The following is a 7633-nucleotide window of genomic DNA, read 5'->3' on the forward strand; positions in this document are numbered from 1 at the left end:
GACTTTCCTTCAAAGGGCGTGGCTATTACGGTGCCGCAGAGTCTGATTATTCTCCGTGGCAACAAAAGTTCCTGCAAAATGATTCAGATGATCCATCTTCTGGAAATCTTTCACATTTGAGGATATTCAGGCCCTGAAGACGGCTGCCAACTTATTTTTGATCGCAGTGGTAGCGCCACCAACTGGTTAAAACAAATACAAATTATTTTCGTTGATGTTTTTCTCCGGGCAGGTGAACAAAATCTACCTTATATTTGCTCGGATGAGTGTTTAGGCCTTGAGCATGTCACAATACAAAAGTCTTTCGCCTTCTTCAGAGTGTCACATGATGCTGTCTTGTGACCCGTCTTTATCAGCTGATGTTCCATGAGGGCGTGACTTACCTGTCACAAGAATGAAGGCAAGTCACGCCCCCCGCTGTCCGTTCACTCCGCCAAGATGCTGCTCCAGGTGGTAGAGAGGATGAAGGCTCCCTTGTCTCTGTTCATGGTTTTTATGCCTCGCTTGCAGATCTCAATGGCCTCTCTGATCCAGCGCTGTTGTTTGTTCTCTTCTGTGCGGATGACCCTGCCCTTCTCCCGGTCCATGATGTGGTTTTCCCTTTTGCAGTGGTCAGTGATTGCTGATTTGTAATGTTCATGCTGTGCTTGTTCTTTTACTGCTCTGATTTTTTAATTTTTTTGACAGGTAAGTCACACCCTCATGGAACATCAGCTCAAGACACCATCATGCGACACTCTGAAGAAGGCGAAAGACTCGCCGAAACATGTCAGGTAAAAAATTAACCTAAAACATAATTGTCTGCTTTTAATGAATCAATCAAATATCAATAATAAGAAGACAAAATGAACTTAATACAAATAAATGAATGCTTAATAACTCCCCTGCACATGCTCCTAAAAATCCAAACCTTCACCTGTAAATAAAACGTCCCGACCTGAAGACATCTTAATGTTATTATTTTGTTATACACACAGTGCCGCCAAGTGGAATCAAAAATTTGTTTTTATTTTAATTTTCACGTACTGCACGGTGCCCTTTTGACGAATCCGACTGAAAATTAGTCAGAAAAGACTCAAGACAATGATCTTACTCTCTGCCGAATTTTGTGACGTTTTGGCAAAAGGCGTGGCTATTAAGGTGCTGAAAAGTCCGATTGTACTCTGTGGCAACAAAAGCTCCGGCAACATGACTCAGATGATCCTATCTTCTCGAAGTTGTACACATTTGAGGATACTTCAGCCCTGAAGACATCTACCAACTTATTTTCCATCGTAGTAGTAGCGCCACCAACTGGTAAAAGCTAATACAAGTTATTTTCTTGGATGTTTTTCTCCGTGCAACTCAACAAGGTCGCCCTCATATATGCTCGGATGACTGTTTCGGCCATGAGGATGTCACAATACGAAATTCGTCCTTTTTCATGAAAAGTTGTGGGAGTGGCATTGCACTGTTCGGCAATAAAACAAAGCTGATTATGAGGTTCTAAATATGAACGACAACTCGTAAAACTTTACACACACATCAGGCCGAGCAAATTTATCAATATTTTCTACGTTAGTTGTGCAGCTTTTTTTAAATGGCTCGCCATGGCCCTCGAGAAATGTTAAAAAAAGCAGCTCTGGTTGAGTGTTTCACCTCGCTTTTTGTAAATTTTATGGAGTACAGTGAACCCTCGGTTATCGCGGTTAACGGGGACCGAGACCACCCGCGAAAACTGAAAATCCGCGAAGTAGCGGCGCACCTTCAAAAATGCTTAAAAAAAATAAACAATATATATAATAAATATATATATATATATATATATATATATATATATATATATATATACGGGGAGAGAGAGAGTGAAATTCATGTTATAACAAAAAAACCAAATTATTATTAAAACGTATTATTTTTTTATTCCCCAGCCATTCTTTTAGTATTTATTTAATTACTCCGACTTTTACCTGCTGGTACGCCGTCCGGTGTGCCCTGTGAAATGAAAGGTGGCATTCTTTATTTATTTATTCATTTATTCATTCATAACTGACAGCCTCGCGCTCCGCTCGTGCCCGGGCAGAAGAGGTGCTCCAATTTGGCTTAACTGTGACACACGCCCGTCCTCCTCCCCCGGAGCTTCCATTCGGTTAAACTTAGGGGCCGCTTGGCACCGCCCGTGCCCGGGGAAGGTGCTCCTCTTCGGCTTACTGTGACGCGAGCATGCCCTCCTCCTCCGGAGCTTCCATTCGGTTAAACTTAGGGGCCGCTTGGAACCGCCCGTGCCCGGGGAAGGTGCTCCTCTTCGGCTTACTGTGACGCGAGCATGCCCTCCTCCTCCGGAGCTTCCATTCGGTTAAACTTAGGGGCCGCTTGGCACCGCCCGTGCCCGGGGAAGGTGCTCCTCTACGGCTTAACTGCCACGCACGCTGGCCGGAGCTCTGGTACGGTCCGAACCGCGCGAAACGTCGCCACCGATCGTGTCCGGGGGAATGTGCTCTTCTTCGTCCACTCTCCTCTTCGCCCACGCTCTTCTTCGGCGCACGCCGGCCGTCTAACCGCTCCAGCGCCCCGTCGTGCCGCTCGGCGAAACTACAATGCCCCCGAATATTTTTTAGACCCGCGAAGCACTGAACCCGCGAAAGGTGAACCGCGAAGTAGCGAGGGTTCACTGTATGTATAAGACCAAGACCTACAAAAAAGTCTCTTGGAGCAATGAGCTAGGTTTTACAGGAAGTCGGCCATTTTGAATTTACTTAAAAGGGGGCGGGTCACCACAATGGACTTTGTGTAGAAATTATTATTGGGGCCCGAGCAGCGACCGCGGCGAGGTCCCTATTGTTTTTGTAGAAAATATTATTACTTTTATTATTATTATTATTATTATTATTAGGGCCTGAGCAGCGACCGCTGCGAAGTCCCTATTGTTTTTGTCGAAATTATTATTATTATTATTTTTCCGATTGTTCGATCGTATTTTTGACCCCTGAAACATGCACAAAAACTCACCAAACTTGGCAGTCTCATCGGGCATGGCGAAAAATTTGATATTTTAACGTCTAATATGAACAGGAAGTGAGTTATGAATTTTTGAAAGTCCGACTTTTGCCCTTTTTTGCATGTTTACAGGGGTCATTCTTTTGCACCCTGATCCTAAAGGCTTCATCTGATTGCCTTAAAATTCTGTCTGTAGCATCTGAAGACCTGGCACAAACACTGGGGCTAAAATTTTTTGTTTCCGAAATACTATATGACGGGGGCGGGGCATCAAAGTTTTCACTTAAGATTTCCTTCGCCGCAATGGACAAAATGCTTAATAACTCTCCTGCACATGCTGCTAAAAATCCAAAACTTCACATGTACATAAAGAGTCTGTACCTGAAGACATCTATATGTTTATATTCAGTTATACACCTTGCGCCAATCAATATCATTTTTTACATTTTGACGTACTGCACGGTGCCCTTTTAACGAATCTGATTGAAAATTGGCTAGAAAAGACTCAAGACATTGATCTTACTCTATCCCTATTTTTGTGACTTTCCTTCGAAGGGCGTGGCTATTACGGTGCCGCAGAGTCTGATTATTCTCCGTGGCAACAAAAGTTCCTGCAAAATGATTCAGATGATCCATCTTCTCGAAATTTTTCACATTTGAGGATATTCAGGCCCTGAAGACGGCTGCCAACTTATTTTTGATCGCAGTGGTAGCGCCACCAACTGGTTAAAACAAATACAAATCATTTTCATTGATTTTTTTCTCCGGGCAGGTTAACAAAATCTACCTTACATTTGCTCGGATGAGTGTTTAGGCCTTGAGGATGTCACAATACGAAAGTCTTTCGCCTTCTTCAGAGTGTCACATGATGGTGTCTTGTGGCCCGTCTTTATCAGCTGATGTTCCATGAGGGCGTGACTTACCTGTCACAAGAATGAAGGCAAGTCACGCCCCCCGCTGTCCGTTCACTCCGCCAAAATGCTGCTCCAGGTGGTAGAGAGGATGAAGGCTCCCTTGTCTCTGTTCATGGTTTTTATGCCTCGCTTGCAGATCTCAATGGCCTCTCTGATCCAGCGCTGTTGTTTGTTCTCTTCGGTGCGGATGACCCTGCCCTTCTCCCGGTCCATGATGTGGTTTTCCCTTTTGCAGTGGTCAGTGATTGCTGATTTGTAATGTTCATGTTGTGCTTGTTCTTTTACTGCTCTGATTTTTCATTTTTTTGACAGGTAAGTCACACCCTCATGGAACATCAGCTGATAAAGACGGGTCTCAAGACACCATCATGCGACACTCTGAAGAAGGCGAAAGACTCGCCGAAACATGTCAGGTAAAAAATTAACCTAAAACATAATTGTCTGCTTTTAATGAATCAATCAAATATCAATAATAAGAAGACAAAATGAACTTAATACAAATAAATGAATGCTTAATAACTCCCCTGCACATGCTCCTAAAAATCCAAACCTTCACCTGTAAATAAAACGTCCCGACCTGAAGACATCTTAATGTTATTATTTTGTTATACACACAGTGCCGCCAAGTGGAATCAAAAATTTGTTTTTATTTTAATTTTCACGTACTGCACGGTGCCCTTTTGACGAATCCGACTGAAAATTAGTCAGAAAAGACTCAAGACAATGATCTTACTCTCTGCCGAATTTTGTGACGTTTTGGCAAAAGGCGTGGCTATTAAGGTGCTGAAAAGTCCGATTGTACTCTGTGGCAACAAAAGCTCCGGCAACATGACTCAGATGATCCTATCTTCTCGAAGTTGTACACATTTGAGGATACTTCAGCCCTGAAGACATCTACCAACTTATTTTCCATCGTAGTAGTAGCGCCACCAACTGGTAAAAGCTAATACAAGTTATTTTCTTGGATGTTTTTCTCCGTGCAACTCAACAAGGTCGCCCTCATATATGCTCGGATGACTGTTTCGGCCATGAGGATGTCACAATACGAAATTCGTGATTTTTCGTGAAAAGTTGTGGGAGTGGCATTGCACTGTTCGGCAATAAAACAAAGCTGATTATGAGGTTCTAAATATGAACGACAACTCGTAAAACTTTACACACACATGAGGCCGAGCAAATTTATCAATATTTTATACGTTAGTTGTGCAGCTTTTTTGAAATGGCTCGCCATGGCCCTCGAGAAATGTTAAAAAAAAGCAGCTCTGGTTGAGTGTTTCACCTCGCTTTTTGTAAATTTTATGGAGTACAGTGAACCCTCAGTTATCGCGGTTAATGGGGACCGAGACCATCCGCGAAAACTGAAAATCCGCGAAGTAGCGGCGCACCTTCAAAAATGCTTAAAAAAAATATACAATATATATAATAAATATATAAATATATATATATATATATATATATATATATATATACGGGGAGAGAGAGAGTGAAATTCATGTTATAACAAAAAAAACAAATTATTATTAAAACGTATTATTTTTTTTATTCCCCAGCCATTCTTTTTGTATTTATTTAATTACTCCGACTTTTACCTGCTGGTACGCCGTCCGGTGTGCCCTGTGAAATGAAAGGTGGCATTCTTTATTTATTTATTCATTTATTCATTCATAACTGACAGCCTCGCGCTCCGCTCGTGCCCGGGCAGAAGAGGTGCTCCAATTTGGCTTAACTGTGACACACGCCCGTCCTCCTCCCCCGGAGCTTCCATTCGGTTAAACTTAGGGGCCGCTTGGCACCGCCCGTGCCCGGGGAAGGTGCTCCTCTTCGGCTTACTGTGACGCGAGCATGCCCTCCTCCTCCGGAGCTTCCATTCGGTTAAACTTAGGGGCCGCTTGGAACCGCCCGTGCCCGGGGAAGGTGCTCCTCTTCGGCTTACTGTGACGCGAGCATGCCCTCCTCCTCCGGAGCTTCCATTCGGTTAAACTTAGGGGCCGCTTGGCACCGCCCGTGCCCGGGGAAGGTGCTCCTCTACGGCTTAACTGCCACGCACGCTGGCCGGAGCTCTGGTACGGTCCGAACCGCGCGAAACGTCGCCACCGATCGTGTCCGGGAGAACGTGCTCTTCTTCGTCCACTCTCCTCTTCGCCCACGCTCTTCTTCGGCGCACGCCGGCCGTCTAACCGCTCCAGCGCCCCGTCGTGCCGCTCGGCGAAACTACAATGCCCCCGAATATTTTTTAGACCCGCGAAGCACTGAACCCGCGAAAGGTGAACCGCGAAGTAGCGAGGGTTCACTGTATGTATAAGACCAAGACCTACAAAAAAGTCTCTTGGAGCAATGAGCTAGGTTTTACAGGAAGTCGGCCATTTTGAATTTACTTAAAAGGGGGCGGGTCACCACAATGGACTTTGTGTAGAAATTATTATTGGGGCCCGAGCAGCGACCGCGGCGAGGTCCCTATTGTTTTTGTAGAAAATATTATTACTTTTATTATTATTATTATTATTATTATTAGGGCCTGAGCAGCGACCGCTGCGAAGTCCCTATTGTTTTTGTAGAAATTATTATTATTATTATTTTTCCGATTGTTCGATCGCATTTTTGACCCCCGAAACATGCACAAAAACTCACCAAACTTGGCAGTCTCATCGGGCATGGCGAAAAATTTGATATTTTAACGTCTAATATGAACAGGAAGTGAGTTATGAATTTTTGAAAGTCCGACTTTTGCCCTTTTTTGCATGTTTACAGGGGTCATTCTTTTGCACCCTGATCCTAAAGGCTTCATCTGATTGCCTTAAAATTATGTCTGTAGCATCTGAAGACCTGGCACAAACACTGGGGCTAAAATTTTTTGTTTCCGAAATACTATATGACGGGGGCGGGGCATCAAAGTTTTCACTTAAGATTTCCTTCGCCGCAATGGACAAAATGCTTAATAACTCTCCTGCACATGCTGCTAAAAATCCAAAACTTCACATGTACATAAAGAGTCTGTACCTGAAGACATCTATATGTTTATATTCAGTTATAGACCTTGCGCCAATCAATATCATTTTTTACATTTTGACGTACTGCACGGTGCCCTTTTAACGAATCTGATTGAAAATTGGCTAGAAAAGACTCAAGACATTGATCTTACTCTATCCCTATTTTTGTGACTTTCCTTCGAAGGGCGTGGCTATTACGGTGCCGCAGAGTCTGATTATTCTCCGTGGCAACAAAAGTTCCTGCAAAATGATTCAGATGATCCATCTTCTCGAAATTTTTCACATTTGAGGATATTCAGGCCCTGAAGACGGCTGCCAACTTATTTTTGATCGCAGTGGTAGCGCCACCAACTGGTTAAAACAAATACAAATTATTTTCGTAGATTTTTTTCTCCGGGCAGGTTAACAAAATCTACCTTACATTTGCTCGGATGAGTGTTTAGGCCTTGAGGATGTCACAATACGAAAGTCTTTCGCCTTCTTCAGAGTGTCACATGATGGTGTCTTGTGGCCCGTCTTTATCAGCTGATGTTCCATGAGGGCGTGACTTACCTGTCACAAGAATGAAGGCAAGTCACGCCCCCCGCTGTCCGTTCACTCCGCCAAAATGCTGCTCCAGGTGGTAGAGAGGATGAAGGCTCCCTTGTCTCTGTTCATGGTTTTTATGCCTCGCTTGCAGATCTCAATGGCCTCTCTGATCCAGCGCTGTTGTTTGTTCTCTTCGGTGCGGATGACCCTGCCCTTCTCCCGGTCCAT

The sequence above is a fragment of the Idiotropiscis lumnitzeri genome, unplaced genomic scaffold, assembly GCF_059441095.1.
Source record: "Idiotropiscis lumnitzeri isolate Australia: NSW breed Sydney's pygmy pipehorse unplaced genomic scaffold, RoL_Ilum_1.0 HiC_scaffold_109, whole genome shotgun sequence".
Classification (NCBI taxonomy): Eukaryota; Metazoa; Chordata; class Actinopteri; order Syngnathiformes; family Syngnathidae; genus Idiotropiscis; species Idiotropiscis lumnitzeri.